The 21,513-nt window shown below is 42.5% G+C and overlaps 1 protein-coding gene and 1 pseudogene across 1 annotated transcript in view; one reads left to right on the forward strand and one right to left on the reverse strand.

Moving 5' to 3' along the window:
* Positions 1 to 21,513, forward strand: part of EXT1 (exostosin glycosyltransferase 1) — a 290,768-nt gene that overhangs the window by 18,547 nt on the left and 250,708 nt on the right. The window lies entirely within an intron of this gene.
* Positions 4,744 to 21,513, reverse strand: part of LOC102166572 — a 61,158-nt pseudogene continuing 44,388 nt past the window's right edge.

Raw genomic sequence — 21,513 nt, forward strand, 5'->3', positions numbered from 1 at the left:
AGGGGGCTCCTTACATCCTGTCGTTCAGGGCCTGGGGAAATTCTGGAATTTAGACTGGAGGTGGTTTTAAACCTTAGATTGTTCTACCATGCCTTATAATTATTGAGTTTTTGTCCCTCCAGGTGCATATTTTGTCTCTCTGGGTGTATTCCTGGGTAAAGCTGGTTCATTCTCCCCTGTACTCCAGAGTTCACGACCCGCTGGAGTCTTTGGCTGGACAGGTGCTTAGTTAACTGTTACTACATTTGAAGTCCTTTTTTTTTTTTTTGTCTAGAAATTCCAGAACTAAAACCGATAGAAGTATGACTCTGGCATATCCTAGAGTTTTTCATCTTTTTTTTTCATCTTCTTTTTCTTTTTTTTTTTAAGTTTTTTAAGTTTTAGTTTTCTTTCTTTTTTTTTTTTTTTTTTGTGTGTTTTTCTAGGGCTGCACCAGTGGCATATGGAGGTTCCCAGGCTAGGGGTCTAATTGGAGCTGTAGCCACTGCCCTATGCCACAGCCACAGCAACAGCAGTGTGGGATCTGAGCCGTGTCTGCAACCTATACCACAGCGCATGGCAACGCTGGATCCTCATTAACCCACTGAGCAAGGCGAGGGATCGAACCCACAACCTCATGGTTCCTAGGCGGATTCGTTAACCACTGAGCCACGACGGGAACTCCAGTTTTAGTTTTCTTAGTTTCTTTTTCAAATATAGATGAAGGAGGCCAGACCAAAAGAATGATGGGGATCAAAGTACACAGCACCTCTTGTCATGGTGGAAAAATGCCCCCAATGGGCTTTTTATCTACCATTTGCCTCCAAATATCTTTTGAATATAAAATTATTTGGATATTTCACTTTATGTTCCACTTGGATTTAAATCTGTAAGTCTTATCTCAAGGGCTTGTGTATTTGTTTTTCGTCTGTTTCCCTGGTTTTAACACAGTGCTGAGCATATAGTAGCTCCTCTAGAGATATTTGTCCAGTGAGTATCTTTTGGTCACAGTGGCCTGTCAGTGCAGAAAGAAAGGCTTTGGAACTTAATAGCATTCTTTCATTTTGTTTGGAATAAGCAAACCACGGGGGATGCTGGATAGAAAACATAAGGTTAGAAGAATCCAACACCCCTGCCCCCCTGCTTGAGGTTCAACATAGTAGGAAGGAAATTAGAGATTCACCAAAATCAGATGATGATTTACAGCTTTGAAATACCTTGTGCCTTTGGCCGTCATCTGACCTTCGAGATAGCTCTGTACTATCCCTAAAAGTCTGCTTTGTGGCCCTGGAACTGCACCGTATTGTCTGAGGCCCTAGTTCTTGGCCAGGTATAGTGTGTCTGTCGCTTCAGAGCTGGCTTTCTCCTGGAGGGCAGGCTGAGACAGAGAAGTCCTTGTGGAGAATTGTGGTAAACTCTCCAGGCAACTTCACGGGAGAAGAACCCTCTAGAGGTTACTGCTTCCGTGTTTCGGCTGCCCTCTCTGAGGAAGGGCCTGACAGTGCCTCCGGGGGCCAGAACCTCAGTCCCCACTGTCTGCCGATGAATGGGGCACCACATGCCATGCTCAGCCAGCCACTTGCGGTGCCAGCAGCTTTCCTGGACTCTCATCCCACAGCAGAGACCATACACGGGGGCCCAGGGATTCAGTCTTGTGGCCTCACCCACCAGGGAGGTTTCCCACGGGCGGGCTGCCGCTTCCAGGATTCATCCCCAGGCTACTTTGTTCTTTTTTGCAGGCCTTCCCCGTTGCCACTTACTTCTCTGCAGAGCAGCTCCTGGCACCTCCTCCTCCCACTGACAAGGATGGATTTTGCACACCTCTTTCTCCCAGCTGCTCTCTAGCTGTAAACGCGGGGCTATCAGAGGCACTTCTGTGGCTGTTCAGGAAAGCCTTCCCTTCGGTCTGAGTCACCCCACCCTCCTCGATGCTTCTTCCTTTTGATTAGTCTGTTTTCAGGAACCCTCCCTCGCTCCCTCCTGTGAAGAAGGCTTGCCTGTGCGCATGCGTGCCCCCCCCCCCCCCCCCCGCATTCCCTTACCCCATATCAGGCCTCCTACTGCCACTCAAATCAAGCTGTTCTAACTCATAAGGGCTCTCATCACAGAAGCTTGAGTTTACATTTAACTTTGAAGGTAGAGCCACCCAAAGGTACAGCTTAAACCACAATCTGGTGAATGTTTCGGGGAAGCTTTTTTTTTTTTTAAAATTGAGATTGTAGATTGAAGAAATAATACTTGAGTATTGGTCAAGGTTCAAACATTATAGAAAGTGAAAGCTACCTGTAATGCAACCATGTATCACCTTGAACAGTTGAGCATATATTTCTTTCTTTTTTCCTGGACATATAGCCTATAATTTATTTTCTTGAAAATAGGATTTTATATGTATATATGTGTGTGTGTGTGTGTGTGGTGTGTGTATATACACCACACACATATATGTATACACACATATATGTATACACACACATATATAGTTCCTCTTTTGTAATTTCTTTTTTTAATCACTGAATATTATATCAAGCATTGTTCCATATCAGTACATATAACTCTCTCCCTCATTTTAATGGCTATAAGGCATTCCATTGTGAAAACAATTCTTTGATTAGTTTTCACAGAAGTATGAAATGTGGCATGTGAATCGCGATGTGGTTTGTCTTTCTGTATATTCACCCTCCATTCTTGGTCTGAGAACAAGGAGTGTCCCAAGTATTTTTTTAGCAAAGTGAGTGCTTTTTTCAGAAGATAAGTGTAAGTGCTTTGTTTTCTCAGTTGCCCACACCTGTTTAAAAAATCTATTTTAAAGATTTTTAAAAAGTCTATTTTAAAAATCTTAGAATTTTAATTGCTTTTTTAAATACAAAAGTACTATACAGTTTAATTTGTCAATTTAACTAAGGGACCAAAGTCCATTAACTGAAAAGACTTAAGTTTTATATAAAGGAACAGAGGAAAATTTGCCTTGAATCAGGACCACTTTGAGATTCAGAATTGCACACAGTGGAATCTGGGGTGTGAACCCTTAAATAAGTGTGATTTGGAAAATGTTTCTAGATAATTCTTTGTGGAAAGTTGGTTGCTAGATACAACTGCAAGCTGTTTTACATTACTTCACATAGTGCTGCTTTCAAAATGTCTGTTTATGTTCTCTCTTGGCACAAGCGTGTGCAAATCATAACTGGTTAGATATTATCAGAGTTTGGGACCAGGGTGGAGAGTGGATCGTACTCTGGTTTGATCAAAAGCAAACAAGAAAACAAAAGCAAATGGACAGAACAATTAAATTTTTCTCATGGTAGGACTAAAATGCTGCATGCTGGATTTTCAGTTTCTAATGAGAGCTGACAATAGATATGATTTACGTCTTTGGGGTCAGGAAGAAGCTGTCAAAGTTTAGTTTGATTGTTCTTTTTCCCCATCTCCCCCTCCCCCAACTTCCTTCTTTCTTTCTTTCTTTCTGCATGGCTTTATTACTCAGATATCAGCCCCTGTTTGACATGTCCTTCTGTTTGCTCTTAAGTCAGAACCATGCCAAAAATCACTTTGCATTTTTCTGATAGCAGAAATGAACCTGGTTCCTTCCATCTCAACAGCTTTCCCCAGGGTCAGAAGAGACCTGCCTGATTTCATAAAGGAGGACTAATGTGGGGTGTGGCTTAATTAAAACATTCCCCCATCCCCCTCCACGTTTTATGTTTCCATGGACATTGGCCTCCATTTACCTCCAACGAGCCTGTGAATGACCTTGATCCCAGTAGCTCTTGCTGATTTCAGCTCCCAGGTAATAAGTCTGGGAATATTTTCTCAGCTCAGTCAGGAGGGGAAGGGGGTCTTCTGCAGTTGCTTTCTGATACATTTACTTTCTACCTGTTGGCTTCAAACAGTATTAATTTTTATGTGCTCGTTGTGCACTGTGTTTAATTAAAAGCAGTTCTATTCGCAGAGGTACTTGTAGGATTTTTTTTTCCCTCTGAAATGAATAAAACAAATAGGCATCTGGTATTTGTTTTGTATAACACAATCCCCATAAAATGAAGAGTAATAAAACATAATTATCTGTAAAGGCTTGCTTTATAAGCCTGAGAATGGGCTTGTTTCTACCAGGTTTTTAAATCTACTCATACAATAAAGAATCTCTTTGTACATTAATATATAACAACAAAAGCTTCCCAATTATGTACATGAATCCAACTTATCTTTTATTAGACACTTTTTTTTCTGTTATAGTGTAGCTGATAAAGGTTTGTCTTCCCATTCTTTCTAGGTAAAGGAAAATATTTACTTCTTGTTTGATAGTCTGTTCAACTGGTATAGCTATATTTATGATTCTCCCCCCCCATAATTAAAGAAACAATTATATCAAGTGTTGATTTTTTTTTTTTTTTAGGTGATAGACAACTCTGTAGATCCTAAAACCTTCCCTTTAAAAAATTACACATGAAACTTTTGCATGCATTTTGATGGGGTTTTTCAGATCTTCTAATCCTTGGTTAAAGACCCCTGATAACTATTTTGAAAACTGGACTAATAATCTGAAGCTAAGGAGTTAACTTCTTTTTAGATTTTTTTTTTTTTTTTTTTTTGTCTTTTTGCCTTTTTTAGGGCCGTGCCTGAGGCATATGGAGGTTCCCACGCTAGGGGTCCAATTGGAGCTGTAGCTGCCAAGCCTACGCCAGAGCCACAGCAATGGGGGATCCGAGCCGGGTCTGCAGCCTACACCACAGCTCACAGCAATGCCAGATCCTTAACCCACTGAGCAAGGCCAGGGATCAAACCCTCAACCTCATGATTCTTAGTCGGATTCGTTAGCCACCGAGTCATGATGGGAACTCCCAGATTTTTTTTTTATTAGACCAGCATTGTTCCCTTTATTTTTCTTATGTAACACTGTGTAGTGGCCACAGCTGGAGCCTGGGTCCTCTGCACAGAAACTCTGGTGTGGGTCTTCGCAAGGCGGTCGGTGAATTCCTGATAAGGAGGCTTGGTGAACACTAACTCTTTTCAGAGATCGGAGTGAGATAGTTGTACATCTTGGAAATGGCGTCCAAGGTGGCCTTGGCCAAGTTGCCCAAGGTGGCAGTGCAGCCCCTGGCAGAGGTGTAGCAGTCCTCAATTCCTGCCATCATCAGTAGCTTCTTGGGCACAGGGGTTGAGACAATGCCAGTGCCCCTGGGGGCAGGGATGAGGCACACCAGCACGTAGCCACAGCAGCCAGTCACTTTGCAAGGGAGGGTACGGGGCTTACCGATCTTGTTCCCCCAGTATGCTCGGGACAATGGAGAGTTTGGCCAGAATATGGCCCCACGGATGGCAGTGGCTACCTCCTTAGAGCACTTGACGCCCAAACCGACGTGTCCGTTGTAATCTCTGATGGGGACAAATGCCTTGAACCTGGTCTGGTGACCAGCACAGGTCTGCTTTTGCACTGGCATGATCTTCAAAACCTTGAGGGGTCTTCCCCCCCGCCCCCCAGGGGAAGAAGTCAATGATTGCAGATTCCTTGATGGGCAGAGAAAAGAGATCCCTTCCAGAGACTTGATCTTCTTGTCTTTGACTCAGGTCCAGCTCGGTGACAGGGAGCCACTCCTTGTCCTCCGCTTTGCCTCCGTGAGCTCCGCAGCCTTGCTGGGGCCCCTCCCTGGCAGTGACCCCGGCCTCAGACACCAGGGCCAAAGCCTCTGTGAAAGCCACCTCGGCCTTCGGGCCCTCCCGCAGCACTGGCGTCATCCGCTGTTTGGTGTTTTCACGAAGAGAGGTTTTTTTTTTTTTTTTTTTTTTGCTTTTTAGGCTGCACCTGTGGCACATGGAAGCTCCCAGGCTAGGGGTCAAATTGGAACTACAGCCGCTGGCCTACACCACATTCACAGCCCTGTGGGATCTGAGCTATGTCTTCAACTCACACCACAGCTCAGGCAACTCTGATCCTTAACCTGCTGAGTTAGGCCAGGGATTGAGCCTGCATCCTCATGGATACTAGTCGGGTTCATAACCCACTGAACCATAGTGGGAATTCCAGGTATTAGCTTGTGTATGGATATCAGATAAAAGAAATTTGCTTAGAAATTCCCTGGTGGCCTGGTGGTTAAGGACTCGGCCTTGTCACTGCTGTGGCATGGGTCTGATCCCTGGCCCAGGAACTTCTGCATGCTGCAGGTGTGACCAAAAAATAAAAGAAAACAAATTTGCTTAAGTTTTTTTTTTTTTTTTTTAACACTGGATTTAATTTTAGGATTGAGCTTCTTTCTAGGAATGGAAAAATACCCCTATCTGAGGAAAAAAACCCCTCAGGTTGTGGGAAGTATAAAAATTATTAATTCAGAGGTGGATTTACTGTCAGATTGGATGGCTGTGCCTCCATCCCTGGGGGCTCCTATTCCCAAGGCTGTTTTTATTGTTCCCACCCCAGGCTAGGCGCGAGCCTTGAAGTGGTGAATTCATCCTCTGAGGTTGTGTGTCCATTGCTGCAAGAATAAAAGAAGCAGTAACAAAATCATGCAGCGCAGTATTTCATGGTGACAGTTTTATGTGGTTGTGTGATGTTGCAGAGTCTTGTATGTGCTATCGACCCTTTTCTTTTGAATCAAAGCACAGGGTTTTATGGGAGAAGGGAGGCTTCAGAAATAACTGAGCCTAACACCAAATTAAGCCCCTAAATAGTTATCTCATTTTGTTATTAAACTAATTGCTTACAGGAAGTCATAAAGTACATATATTTATAATATGGGACATATATTTTTTGTCCAGGGTGAGTAATGATTTCTAATTTTAGATTCTAACCCTTTTTACCTTATCCTTTTGCACTGAAATTATACTGAAACATTCGTATTATTGTGAAGGCAAGGTGAATTAAATAGACATAATACTTGATTTCTCTCTTTCTGTTGTCATCTGTTGGAGAAGGAATGAATATTCCTCCCAAAGGGAGGCTGAATATTCCAATTCTAGGTCGGCAGTTACTTTGTGTGCTTATTTGAAATACCGTTTTTGAACATACTTGGCAACTTCAAATACCCAATTAAAAAGCTCCGTGGAAAGAGGAAGTCTGCGGATGTGCAATTAGTCCTGGGGATTCAGAGGGTTTCCTTTATGTGTGGAAGGGCCATAATATGAAATCACTGGACACAATAGCTTTATGCCAGGAGCTTAGAATAGAACGCATTTTCAGGATGGATTATTTTTGTACTCTTGCTCTTAAAATGGTTTACTTAAAGAGGCTCCCAATTCCATAACGCTCTTGATGGTGTGCAAAAAATTTGGCTGCGTGCTTTCACAAAATTTTAGGTAATTGATAACCGTAACTAGCCAAACAAAAAAAATAGTGGGCCATCACTTTTAAAAGTTGCTTGGAGTTCCCACTGTGGCTCAGTGGTTAACGAGTCCCACTAGGAACCATGAGGTTGCGGCTTCAATCCCTGGCCTTGCTCAGTGGGTTGAGGATGGTGTTGCCATGAGCTATGGTGTAAGTCGCAGACATGGCTTGGATCCCGCGTTGCTGTGGCTCTGGCGTAGGCTGGCGGCTACAGCTCCAATTAGACCCCTGATCTGGGAGCCTCCATATGCCACGGGAGCAGCCCTAGAAATGGCAAAAAGACAAAAAGACAAAAAAAAAAGTTGCTTAACTTGCTAGACTTTTATCTGATTGACCATTTTTCTTCCTCCCCCCTTTTATTTTATTTTATATTTTTTAAGAGATAAGGATTGGGTGGCAGAGAATTTGCCAGATATGGTACTGTTCCTTAACAAAAACCTGATGTCTCACTGAGTAGGGCCAGATGAGCTGTATATTCTGAGATTATTTTTTTTTTTTTTTTTTTTTTTTTTTTTTTTTTTTTTTTTTTTTTTTTTTGCTATTTCTTTGGGCCGCTCTCGAGGCATATGGAGGTTCCCAGGCTAGGGGGTCGAATCGGAGCTGTAGCTGCCAGCCTACGCCAGAGCCACAGCAACGCGGGATCTGAGCCGCGTCTGCAACCTACACCACAGCTCACGCAACGCCGATCGTTAACCCACTGAGCAAGGCAGGGACCGAACCCGCAACCTCATGGTTCCTAGTCGGATTCGTTAACCACTGCGCCACCACGGGAACTCCCTGAGATTATTTTTTATAGTATTTATGATGGAGAGACCCATCCATCATAAGCACTTAATAGCTCTCCTTATTTACAAGCCAGATTCATCTAAGGGATATTTATTCTTTTATTTTTCTGATGGCTGAAATGTTCCTTTAAAATAGATTATCAGTGAGGATACACAGTGACACCAAATTTGTTGGTGGTAAAAATGCAGGATAGATAAGCCTTTTCTTTTTAAATGCTGCAACAGAAAAAGTCATTTTATTTACGTAAAAACACTGCTTTTTGCTTAAGTGCCAATTACATAATAGATTTCTTCCATTAAAGTTTTCAGGAAAGTGAATGTCTATTAAATGATTTCTCCCCAGTGACTTCTATTGTACAAATGCTGTTGTCTTCTCCTAGGCTGTGAACGTAATATGTTCTCAGGTGAGAAAACCGAGAAGAAAGAAAGAGAGGGAGAAGAGAGAAAAAACCCTTTCCATACCGTAAATCGAAAGGAAACATGACCTTTCTGATGATGTTTAAAATATTGCCTTCATGGTGTCCTTATGCTAAGCTAAGGTAATAACGAAGTGGCGATACACAACAGTATCACAATTCTGAAGCTGTTACTTTTTTTTCATCACCCTTCCACCCATTGTTCCTTTGAGAGAGAGAGAAAGAAAGAGAGCCATCACCAAAGCTTTAAGCTAATAGGTTATTTTAATAGGTTTAGCATCCTTGTCTCTATACCGCATAAACTTGACCTCCAAGCGTTGTTTTGTTAACTTGAAGGTGAAAGTTCAATATACTCATCTCTTTCGAAAAACATTTTCTCCTAACCCTTCACCAATTTGTTATGCGATCTTTGCCTGAGGAGTGCTAGCGGGTGATACATAATGCTTAGCAATTGAAACACCTGCACTTCGATAGCAATAAAGTCTCATCCCAATTGACATCTGTTGTAGTGCAGTATGGATTGTAAAGGCCCTGTGCTTTGGGCCCCTAGCTCAAATACCTAACATGTACTAAACACTAGGTGTGAGTCATCGGGAGGGAACTATGCATAATACACACCATCTCATCTCACCTTGCAAAGTTGATTATCATCTCCACATGGTATGTATTAGGCCAGTCTCTCTTTTGCAGGACAGCGAGTCTTCGACTTGTGAAATGACTTGCTTAGAGTCACTCAAAGAATAAAAGAGCTCAGATTTATTTGACTCCAGCTCAGATTGGGCTCTAGAACCTGGATACTTAGCTAACGCCATGTCTCAGGTTTCAGCATGGGCTGTGCTTTCGGAGTCATCCAGGGACTTTGCAAAAGACTGATGTGCAAGGGCTCAGCATCTTCAGGAACTGGGCCCTGGGCACCTGTGTCTTGAAGTTTTTACAGTTGACCCTGAGGCTCCATCAGGAAGGCTTGACCATGACTGAATTCTGTAGCATGCCTAACTCAGCGTCTTGCTTAGTTATTGAATGGCTGAACAAAGCTCTGATTGCCTTTGAGCCTATAGTCGGGTCATCGGGATAGATGTGCACGCAGCCAAACCTGAACAAGATGCATTGTGATAAGTACTAAGGTAGTGTCTTAGTCTGTTCGGGCTGCTATAACAAAATACTACAGACTGGGTGGCTTAGAAACACCATAAATGTATTTCTGATAAAAAGTGGAAATCCAAGATCAGGGTGCCAACATGGGTGGGTTCTGGCGAAGGTCCCTTTCTGGGTGGCAGACTACCCACGTTTTGCTGTGTCCTCACATGGTGGAAGGGATGAGGGATCTCTCTGGTGTCTCTTTTTGAAGGGCACTAATCCTCTTCATGAGAGTTCCACCCTCCTGACCTAATAACCTCCCCAAAGCCCCACCTCCTGATTCTGTCCCCTTCGTGGTTAGCTTTCAACATGTGAATTTGGGGGGAAACAAACATTCAGACCATAGCAGGTAGTAGGGACTTTGTAATAATCCTGAGCAGGAGGCTTACAGTGGATCAGGTGTAGTAGCATCTAAAACAAGGTGACTTTAGCAAGTCCTGTTTATTCTAGCTCGGAGGGTTCTTTGCATTTAATTTATTTATTTGTTTATTTGTATTAAAGTATAGTTGATTTACAGTGCTGTGACAATTGCTCTTTGCATTATACTCTCTAAACCCTATAACTACCTTGGTCTAGGTTCTCATGAAGGTCCTAGTCAGGGATGTTGAATCGTCTTCATTCAGTTTGTCCGAGAGAGCTTGGGTTTGAAGACCAGTCATTTGTGTATTTCTTTGATTCCCCCACCTCTACCCTCCAAACTAATGGATGTGTTCCTCCAGGTCCACTTTAATGGGATTATTAGGTCAGGGATAAGGCATCAGCCTCTTAAGCAGGTTGGTGTGATGGTGTTTTCTTTTACTCTTTTCTTGTTGAGATCCATTGACCAAAAAACCAGTCCTTGATTCCTGAGTTTAGGAAATCTCTGCTGAGCTTGCTGTGTGCTGGGCAGTGTGGACACCAAGATGAGGATGACTTTTTAGAAACCAGTTAAACTAGTTTAGGTTAAGAAGAGAGATGCTGAGCTATCTACTAAGGCATAGGCAGAAGATCTGTCTAATGATATTGGCGTTTACTTGGTATTTGAATTCTTCGTGTTCAGAATATGGATTAGGGCCAGACTGGCATTGACAGCCAGGATCATTAAACACTTACGGTGACTGTTGGATGATTGGCCACATATAAGAAGATATACTCACAGCAGCTAATAGGAGCAGTGGGGACTAGATGAGCATAGTACATTGTGGACTGTCCTGTAGATTTATTCATTCATGATTTGAATATGCACTTATTAAGTGCTTTTTTGTGTGCCAAGCTCATTCTAAAGTCTTTAAACTTCAAACTTGGTACTTAGATGACTCAGGTTCAGAGTTTAGCTACAGGTGTTGTTTCATCCCAAGAAGGAATTTTATCCCATTTTATGCTTAGTATAAAGGGAAGAGTCTATCTCTCTATCCCCCAGGCCCCACCAGTTCTACTATTGATTGCTCTTGCCAATCAGCTCTAGGAGATATAAAAATTTCTTGAGCCATAAGTACCGTACTCCATTGCGTATCCTGGTAACCCAGATGGAGAAACTGATTGGAAGAGAAGTTTAATCATTAGTGCTAGCCTCCCTGTTCTGAGATTTCAGGTTGTTTTCCCTCACCACCAACTTAATTCTTCTCTGTTTGCAGTTTCAGAAGAACTTTAGAGTGTGTGAGAGAAATTAAAATGACATTGGGATAACTGACAAAATGACATTGGTGATGTGGAGAGAGGTGACTTGGGAGCGACTTGGAAGAATGTTATTTGAAGTTGGAATTTTACAAATGTGGTCTATTGAGTATGTAACGTGCAATTACATTGGGCCTCAAATGGTGTTTTGGGTTGCATTATCTGTAAGTTTGGAACTTTTTAGTTGAAGAGAATATTAACACTCAGATTTTTAAAAAATCAGCCCATCCCTTTTTTTGGCCACACCCATGACATTTGGAAGTTCCTGGGTCAGGAATCAAACCTGCTCCACAACAGTGACCCGAGCCACAGCAGTGACAACCCTGGGTCCTTAACTGCCAGGCCACCAGGGAATTCCATGCCCATCCTTTTCTTGCTAAAAATAAAAAAGCACTTTTAGACATAAAAAATCCTTGTTTTAGCGTCTTCTGTCTTACTGTGACATTATAAATGGTTTCATTTCCTGAGAGTTTTATGCACATTGTGATAATTGAGAAAGATCAAATAGAATTTTTCAGATGGTAAAGTCAAAAGATTTCCAGTTATAATCCTAAGATGGTCTTTCACAGTGTCTGTTTTACACTCCACGTGACAAACGTATTTACAAACACACATTTTTTACAAACACATTTTTTGCCACTCGGTGTGAAGAACAGTGCTTCTTAGAACAATGGTGAGACTCACCACATCAGATTGTCCTTTTTGCATTGTCTTATGTTGCATGATGGGAAGGTTTAGAAATAAACACACCCCTGGACACAGCAGGGTTCAGCTAAGACATCTACTATTTTTAATACATTTTGCTATTTTAGGCTTGTCATGTTATCTTGGGGTGAGAAAAGCCATCCATTAGCCTCAGTCTGAGGTCAGATATAGCCCTTAGTTCTCCGTAATGGACTTGATGATGTTATGGTTTTAAAATAACGAAAATGAACATTTCTTGTCTTCAGGGTTATGGTGGCAGCCTGCTATCATTTTTATGCTATTAATCACACTCCTCTTTTTTAAGAAACCCCACCCCGTGCACCGGAAGTTAAATGCCATCATTTGATAACACCTAAGTAATACTTGACTGAAATCCTATAGCGTTTTGCTTTGTTCTTAGCTTTCTGTGACAGTGTTAAGAGGAAAGCAAGTCGTGTAGGGGTTGGGCTGAAAGAGGAGAAAATGGAGCAATTGGAATCCTCCAGGGACAGAGTAAGAGATTGTTAATACATTAGTGGTAGGAGGGCTTGTGCAGAAAATACGACTGTACAGTTAAATGGGGCTATTAAAAGCATGGCTGCATCAATTCATTAAATGACAGTTGTGATTTCTTTGTAAGCCCCTTTCCGTCTTTCTCCTCCTGGGACTCGGGAGCGCAAAGGCTGCCAAGGAAGCGGCATGGTCACTTAGACTCTGGCTTCCTCACTCCCTGCTTTGGAGGCTGATTGTTTGTGTGGAAGGAAACCCCACCCTGCCAAGTACCTTTTGTCATCTGTAGGCACTGGGGATGAAAGCAGGATATCCTAGGGGACGATCTGGTATTGCATCCCAAAGAACTCCTGGCTGTGTAAGCAGGTTTTATGTAGAAGAAATCTGCTTTGAGTTTTGTGGGAGATTTTGAGTTAGAACGTTTTTATTCCAAAAGAATACTGAATTTGTATTTGTCAGTCTTGTGTGAAAAATTGCGAAGATGTTTCTTTTTTAGGACAAGGATGTGTTTTAAGAATCGGCTGGGGAGTTTCCATTGTGCCACAGCCGGTTAAGAAACTGACTGGTAACAAAGAGGATGCGAGTTTGATCCCTGGTCTTGCTCATCGGGTTAAGGATCTGGCATTGCCACAAACTGCTGCGAGGTTGCAGATGTGGGTCGGATCTGGCATTGCCGTGGCTGGGTGAAGGCCGGCAGCTGAAGCTCCGATTTGACCCCTAGCCTGGGAACTTCCAGATGCCACAGGTGTGGTGGTAAAAAGAAAAAAAAAAAAAAAAAAAAAAAGAAGCAATTGGCATCCAATTACCTGTATCACTTAGAACTTGTGAGGCTTGAGTTTAGTGGTTAAGCGTGTGAAGCATGTTTGATGTCAAATGTTGTAGCAGAGACCTGGCATCTTTTGATCATGTCCCTTAACTATCTAAGACTATCCCCATTCTATCCCCAGCCCCTGCCTGCTTTCCTCATTGGTAAAATGGGGTTCTAGTATATGTCTCATTATCATTGCATTGTGAAATTAAATGAGATACAGAATGGAAGGCATTTAGCACAGTCCCTGGCACAGGATAAGCACCCACTAAATATTAACCAGTTTTACTGTCAACTTAATTTTAGGACACTGCCTCCCCGCCCCCTCCCCCCACAAAAGCCTTTGCAATCTCATTTACCCATTGAAGGGTAAGAGACCCAGAGATGATCTATTAGTTAGAGAAAAGCCAGAATTAGAATCCAAATCTTCTGGCTTCTCATTGGTTTATGGGGCTGTTCTGTATTTTGTAAAGGAGAATGATGGCACTTAGGAATTCAGCCTCGTTTTCCTGGGTGTTACATAGCTCATAGGATTGTATGAACCTCTCCATACGGCCTCAATACTTTTTCTAGCCCCTATTATTACTATGAGTAGGATTTTCATATATTTAAGAGCACAGTTTTAAGTTCTCCATTGCTCACGTTCTTTTGGTGGCAGAAATCCCTGCACTTTTGAAGGTATCATCATTGTCTGAGTTTTAAAAGAACTATCTTCAGAGAAAAATTCATCCTTTTTGATTATGCCCGAGGCCTGTAGAACACCATTTAAACCACAAGGGATAAAAAAAGAGGGGGGGAGTTTGATTAAAACCAGTCTCCCTTAAAGAGTAATGTTTGAGTCTTCATCAGGCCTTCTTCAAGAGACTTCAGTGTGTTTTGCTGATGGCCAGATCCAATTTATGGGGAGGTAAAAGAAAAGGCAATTATTTTCTTAATTCATGTGTTAACTCTTCCAGACTTGATATATTGAATCTAAAAAGTGGTATTGGGTAATAGGAATCCGAGTGCTTAAAGAAAATGTATGATGTGTCTTGTATTTCGGGGAAACAGCAATTTGATCAGATTTCAGGATGGCATGAAGTTCTCACTGGTAATAGGCAAGTGGCATCTTTCAGCTGCTTAACTCAGGAAGCACAGGGGATTTGAAACAGTGGACGTGCCCTCCACCCGACATCCTACATTGCTTTGGTGACCATCTGAGGTCTGTACTGAATACACACTGATATTCATATTTTCGGTTCAAACTGTAGCATTTCCTATTTCCATGGCCTGATGCAGCATCGCAGCATCTGCCACTCGTCTCCCCTTCAACCTAAATTTTTTTTTTTTTTAGGGCCGCAGGTGCAGCATATGGAAGTTCCCAGGCTAGGGGGCGAATTGGAGCTATAGCTGCTGGCATATACCACAGCCACACCAGATCTGAGCTGCATCTTCGACCTACACCACAGCTCATGCAACACTGGATCCCCGACCCACTGAGTGAGGCCAGGGATCGAACCTGCATGCTCGGATACTAGTTGGATTCATTTCCGCTGAGCCATGGCGGGACCTACCCTAATTTTTTGCTCATCTTTATCGCTTTCAAGACTCAGCTATAGCATTACCCCTGAGAAGGTGCTTCTTGCCTTCACACTGGGTTAAAGACCATCTCTTTGGGGTTCCTTAACACCCAACTTTTGCTGCTTCTCCTGGCCCTTCTAGTGCATTGTTATAATTGTATTAAAATCTTCTGGCTTGTGGTCTTTTTCCCATTCATCTTGGAGCTCTTGGGGGGCAAGGACCTCTTTTTTTTTTTTTTTTTTTTTTTTTTGGCCGCACCTGAGGCATGCGAAAATTGCTGGGTCAGGGGTCAAATCCGAGCCACAGCTGCAGCAATGCCAGCTCCTTAACCCACCGCGCCGGGCTGGGGATTGAAGCTGTACCTTCACAGAGACAACACTGAATCCTTAACCTGCTGTGCCACAGTGGGAGCTCTGGGCAGGGACCACTTTTATCTTTTCATCCAGTGCTGAGCAGGGCGCCTAGAGGCAGCAGTGAATGTTCATTGAGAAAACGAATGAATCACTTTCTGCCAAAAGCTGGCCTCCCTGAGTTTATATGCCCCAGTAACCTTTTGTAAATGAAACCATTTTACATAATTAGTCATTTCTATTCTTCCTTTCTACTAAAGTAATTTTTTATTTCCACGTAAATCTTATTGTGCCCACGGCCCCCCCACCCCGTGTGACCCCTCCCGCCCCCAGTACCCAACATAGTTCATCCTTTGCTTTTCTTTTTTGATTTTTGAAGGGGTGTAAAGTACAAGATAGAATATAATGTGGCTTCCATCCCAGGGTTATTCAACTTGACTGGACTCTTTTAGCCTTCTAGAATGTTGAGAAAGTAATTAGTGAGTTGGGGGGAAAGCGTTAAAAGAAGTGGCCCTGAGTCTTTGTATTGGCAAGAATGTTTCTCCTTGGCGATGAGGTCCGCATTGTCACCCTGCGGAATAAATCCTTAAGCAAAGTACAAAAACACCAGCGGCCAAACAATGGCCAGTGGCTCTCCCTTTGGGGTTGCAATCCCTTGTATGGCTAAGTTCAGAAATGGGTTTCCTGTTCAGATTTTTGACGAGTCATATTGTTGAGTGGCAGGCTCACCTTTGAACTCGCTGTGTTTTTGACATCAAAAGGAATTCCATGCTTTCCCAAAGAAGTTTTATTCAAGGAATTAGTAATCTTAAGGCACAGAGGGAAATTAGCTTCAGACGTGTGCACATGGTGGAAAAATGAGTATCTTTCATTTGTTCAATTTATTTGCATTATGGTTGTTTTGGTCTTTGAAAATGGGGAGGTCAGATCTGCCTCGTTTTTCAGTATGTTGCTTTTAATACCCGTAGAATTACTTTTCCTGTGCAAAATTGGATTTGATGAAAGTGGGTTTTTTTGGCATGACCTGACTTTTCCCCTGATTCTCCAATATCTAATTGTGTTAATTTTACTCATGAAAGATCTTGACTGTGAGGGACAAGGTTTTAGTAACATTTTTATAGCACATGACAACTTTTATAGGAAAAATATGAATCAGTAAGTGTATGTGCTTTTACCATAACTGCTCTCTTCATGGAATTTAAAATCTTAACTCTTTTTGTTTTGGCAGAAAGTTTTTGCATGTAGTAGTTTCTTAACATTGAATTGAGTCTGTTTGGACTATTTTTGTTTTCCCCACATCTAATTTGTATTTCATTGTGTCCTTCAATACACAGAGTTTTGTTTTGTTTTGTTTTGTTTCCTTTTTCTGTGCATTGGGAGATGTATTATGCTTAGTTTTCCTATTCTTAATTTTTAAAAAAAAAAATCTAAACATGCCCATCACTCACATTTTCCTATTTATGAATGAGTGATTTAAATCTTTCCAGTGTAGTTTGATCTGACATGTATTTAACCAGAGGTCACTATTTGTTCACTTTCTTTTTCTTTTCTGGCTGCGCACATGATGTGTTGATGTCCCTGGGCCAGGGATTGAACCTGCACACAGATCCTTGACCACTTGGCCACCAGGGAACTCCCTGACTTTATTGTCTTATTTATCAGTCATGTTTAGAAAACTGGCTTACATATTTATTAGGTAAAATGCCTTTCATAATGACCTTTGGGGCTGTTTTTTTTTTCCCCCCCAAAGCAGTCTTGACCTAGCAAGGCTTATTTTGAAAATCTAAAAATTACATATTTAATCAGGTGCCTCTTGTCCTTATACAGATACACAGTAAGTTATATAAAGAAGGGGAACTTGTAGAGTCAAAGGGACTTAAAAGAGATCACACTTTTTGTTTTTAAAAATGAGCAAGGCTAAATCATCCTGTCTGTGGAGGCATACTTGGGTAATAAAACTATAAAGAAATGCAAAATATGATGACTCTTAAAACTAGTCCATAAATATGTTGCCAGGAGTGTATAGAATGAACACTCAATTTATGACAGAAGCATTTTGGTATTTTTCAGTGTTCTAATTTTTAAAGAAAATGCAAATAAAATCAGATTGCATGCTATTTATTGGTACAGATTTTTTTTTTTTTTTTTTGGTCTTTTTTAGGGTCTCACCTGCAGCATATGGAGGTTCCCAGGCTAGAGGTCTAATCAGAGCCACAGCAACATGGGATCCAAGCTGCATCTCTGACCTACACCACAGCTCGTGGCAACGCTGGACCCTTAACCCACTGAGCAAGGCCAGGGATCAAACCCATGTCCTCATGGATTCTAGGTGGGTTCATTAACCACCAAGCCATGACAGAAACTCCCAGTACAGATTTTAATTGTAGCTAATGGGACAGTGCTGTGTTCTTAACAAAAATATAAGGAATATTTTCAGAGGTGTGGACCTTACAGAGATAACTACGTAGAAAGGTGACTTTATTTTGTTGAATCGTGAAATGAACTTAGGGCTTTATTTGCTGTTCATTACTAGCCTCTCTGTTGTTAACTCTGGTTTTATTGCTTATAATTAGGACCTAAGTCTGCTGCTGAATTCTGCTTGATTTTGGGATTTCTTTTGCTTTGTTCATTCATTCTCTAAATATTGGACAGCCTCACAATTGCCATGCTTTGCGCTGGGGCTACAGGGATTCAACACAAGGGAGCCCTGCTTCTGAGGTTCTCCCAGGACAGAGTTTTGAATAGTAGGTAAAAATAAGGAGTATGGATGCCTTATTTTGGCTATGAAAGTGTATGGAGCCCCCCAGAGATGCCATTCCTGGGGTATGCATTTCGTCCCTCTTTGCTGGGACTCTGCCCACAGTGGTCTCTGTTGAATCTTCACTAGGGAAGCCTCTTGGCTGGATCCTGGGGGTTGTGCAGAGTCTGGTGGTGGTGGTGGAAGGCTTGAGAAAGCCTGAAGCTGGAAGCTCACCGCTCATGGGTGGCCTTTTCCCTGTACAACAGTATAACCTTGACATTCCTAGCATACTACTTTGAAAGACAGTTTTTTGCCTCCGAAGGAATTTCGGACCTGTTAGGAATCATTTGTTTATATTCTCTTTCAAGATAAAAATCAAAAATGCACTTTGGGGAAGAAAAATGAACCTGTTTAACGGCAACAGGTATTGTTTCTTTCACTGAACGTTCTTTCACTGAATGTTCTGTCTGGAAACTGATTTTTCATCTCCCTTCCCTGCTCTCTAGTTTCTAAAAGGGGGACAGTCGGAACATCGCTTTCCAGACATTTTAATAAAAACAATCCCCAGTGTGAAATCTATATCAAGTCTTTAATTATTTTTATTATGATGCTGATGCTCTTTTTATTTTCTTAATAATTGTTGACCTCCTGCCTATATGAGGTCAAACAGAAATTACTGTACAATTTCCATTTGGTTGCACAATGTCGTAATCCAGTTACAAAATGAAAGTAATTTCAGTAAATAATTGATTTTTCTCAAAGAGAGTCGTCTCTAGCTCCTAAAAATTCCATCGAACCTTCATTCATCAGATGCTTCCGTATAACAGGAGCTCACGTTTCCCGAGCACTTCCTCTATGACAAACATTAGGCCTCCTGGGGAATCTACAAGGCACCCAAACTGCTCGTGAGGGTGAGCCACATAGCTCTTGGCCTCCAAGAGCTCAAAGATGGAGAATATTTTGTGGGGAGAGAGGCCGAGACAGACACATTCGCAGGAGGAATAATTACTGCGTGGTGATGGAAGTGCCTAGACTTTGAACAGAGAGGGACGCATGGGAAGCTTTTTTCATGTTTACGTTTATTGTTAAAATTCACCTAAAGCGGCTAGTCATCCCTACCTTGTCTGCAATGAAAGTCCCAAGTGACTACAGTGGGACAGTGTTTAGAATTCTAGGACTAACAGCGTTTCCTTTCCCTGCTGGAACGGGAATGTAAAGCCGACAGTGAAATCAGTTCTTCAAAAGAGGATAGGATGGATACCTGGCATTTCTATTTAAGAGCAGCCAAGTCGTCTGTGTTTAGGGGACTTGGGGATCCTCCTAATTCCCGTGTTATTGACTGGTGACTTTTGTACCAGGATCTTTGGGGATCATTTTATGTATTGTTTCAGCAATATGCTTTTCTAGCCCATGAAGGATGCTAGTGGGGCTCTATAAACCTATCCTCAACCGAAAGCATAACCTTGGCTGTATTTATTTTCTCTTTTCAGTATACAAAGTGTAAAAGAACACAGAAAAATTACCCCCTACAGTACAAATAACAATTTCTTCTTCCAAAGGTACTTCTTTGTTTAAATAAGGAGAAACTTGGGTCCTTAGTAACATTATTTAGTATCCAACGCCCCCTCATTACAAACATTTCCATGCCTCCTGGTGTACTCCTGGGGCTTCCTTAAAATGCATGAATTGGCCTCTCTTCCTTTTGCATGGCCAAAGTGTGCTAGTGGAGACACAACACTGCTGAGGTTCCTAAAAGTACAGATGCTGGGGTCCAGTCAAGTCTTGATTCAGGTTAGAATTCCGTGGCTCTGTCCTTTGTAAGATGCAAACACTGCACAGCCTGGTCTCTCAGCGCCCAAGAGAGACTTTGGCTGCTTTCTGAAGATTCTCTTGCAGATGCAACTGGAAAGATGTCGCAGCTAAAAGAGATGATTGGCTTTCCATTTTCTTGGTCAAGATAAATCCGTTTCAAGAATTCAGACCTCAGGTTAAGCATGGCTTAAAACAGTGGCTTGTGTCAAATTATTATTATTATTTTTTGGCTTTTTAGGGCTGCATGTGAGGCATACAGAGGTTCCCAGGCTAGGGGTTGAATCAGAGCTGTAGCTGCTGGTCTACACCACGGCCACAGCAATGTGGGATCTGAGCCACATCTTTGACCTACACCGCAGCTCCCGGCAACGGCAGATTGTTAACGCACCGAGGGAAGTCAGGAGAAAAAATGTCCTTTAGGAGTGTGGGGTAATGGAAACCCCATATCCCTATGGTGTTTTATTATAGTCAGTGGAAATGAATGGATGGTATCCACACCTAGGGGAATGGATCTAAATAAAACCATAGCCCGCCCCCCTCTCCCTGAGAATCCCAACCTCCTGTGGTCCAGATTTTCAGATTCCTCCCAATTTGCCCCAGAGCGTGCTGTGACCCTCATCCATCTTTTTTGCATTTAACAAAGTTGTAAAGGGATTTATATGCTTTCCATTAGTCTTAGCAAAGCTGCTGTCATGAATATTTAATAGCAAGCACAGTTTGTTTTCTTTTTCTTTCTTTCCCAGTCCCTCCTCCCCCATCTCCCTTGGCTCGCCTTTTGCCAACTAGGAGCAATGTAAATATCACAGCCCCACACCCCTGGCCAGGTCCCAGTGTGGCCCTGGGCTCTCTCAAGTCAAAATCTTGGCGCTGCAAGGCAAGGGCTAGCTTTTTTGTTTGTTTTTTTGTTTTTTCCTTTTTATGCATCTTTTTCCCTTCCTCGTTCTCTTTCAATCTCCCCTCCCCTCTGGAACTGAGGTCCGATTCTAGGGGGCTCCTTGTTGCTTGGGGACCAGTGCGTGCGGGGCTCTGCCTCCGTCGGATGTCCTGAGCCCTCTTCTCAAGCTGCAGCCCAGCTGCACCCCTCCCCCACCCCCAGTCGCCTTGGACGGTCTTTTCCTTTGAACTTCACTGAGGCACAATAGCTACCCTGCAAATTTGCTGGGGCTCCCTCGGATGCATTCCTGACACTTGCACGGGTCGCTGGTCCCTTTCTCTTTGCAACAGCAAAAAGGATGAATGTCTGGGACAGAAAATGACTTTTGAAGATGCTAAAAGATTTACTGGGTCCGGAGCAACCTCTGAACTTTGTGGTGATTGTCTCAGAAAAATGCACTTTTCCTATTGGTGGCTTAGATCATCTCCCTTCCTTCTTCCCTCCTTCCCTTCCTCCCCTCATCCCAGCATTTATTTAGGAAATTTCCCCATTTCGTTCTCACTGGGTGCCCCCCTCCATCCCTTTCCCTTTTTCTTTCATGCTTTGTCTCCTCCTGGCTCATGGAGTAAGAGGCCCATAAAGGTGAGGATGGGAGGGAAATGATGGGTTAAATCCTTCTCTGCAGAGAAGGATGAGGGCAGCAGTGAAGCCCCAGTAGCTGGAGTGCCCCGGCCCCCAGTCAAACCTGCCTGAATGGTTGATCTACAGGTACCTGCCCTAAAGGATTGTTTGCAAGATTAGAGGAAGACATCCATACAAAATGTTTGACATAGTATTTGACTATAGTAATGGCTCAATAAATATCAGCTATATGTTATAATGAATATTATTGT

This window comes from Sus scrofa, chromosome 4 (genome assembly GCF_000003025.6).
Source record: "Sus scrofa isolate TJ Tabasco breed Duroc chromosome 4, Sscrofa11.1, whole genome shotgun sequence".
NCBI classification, from domain to species: domain Eukaryota; kingdom Metazoa; phylum Chordata; class Mammalia; order Artiodactyla; family Suidae; genus Sus; species Sus scrofa.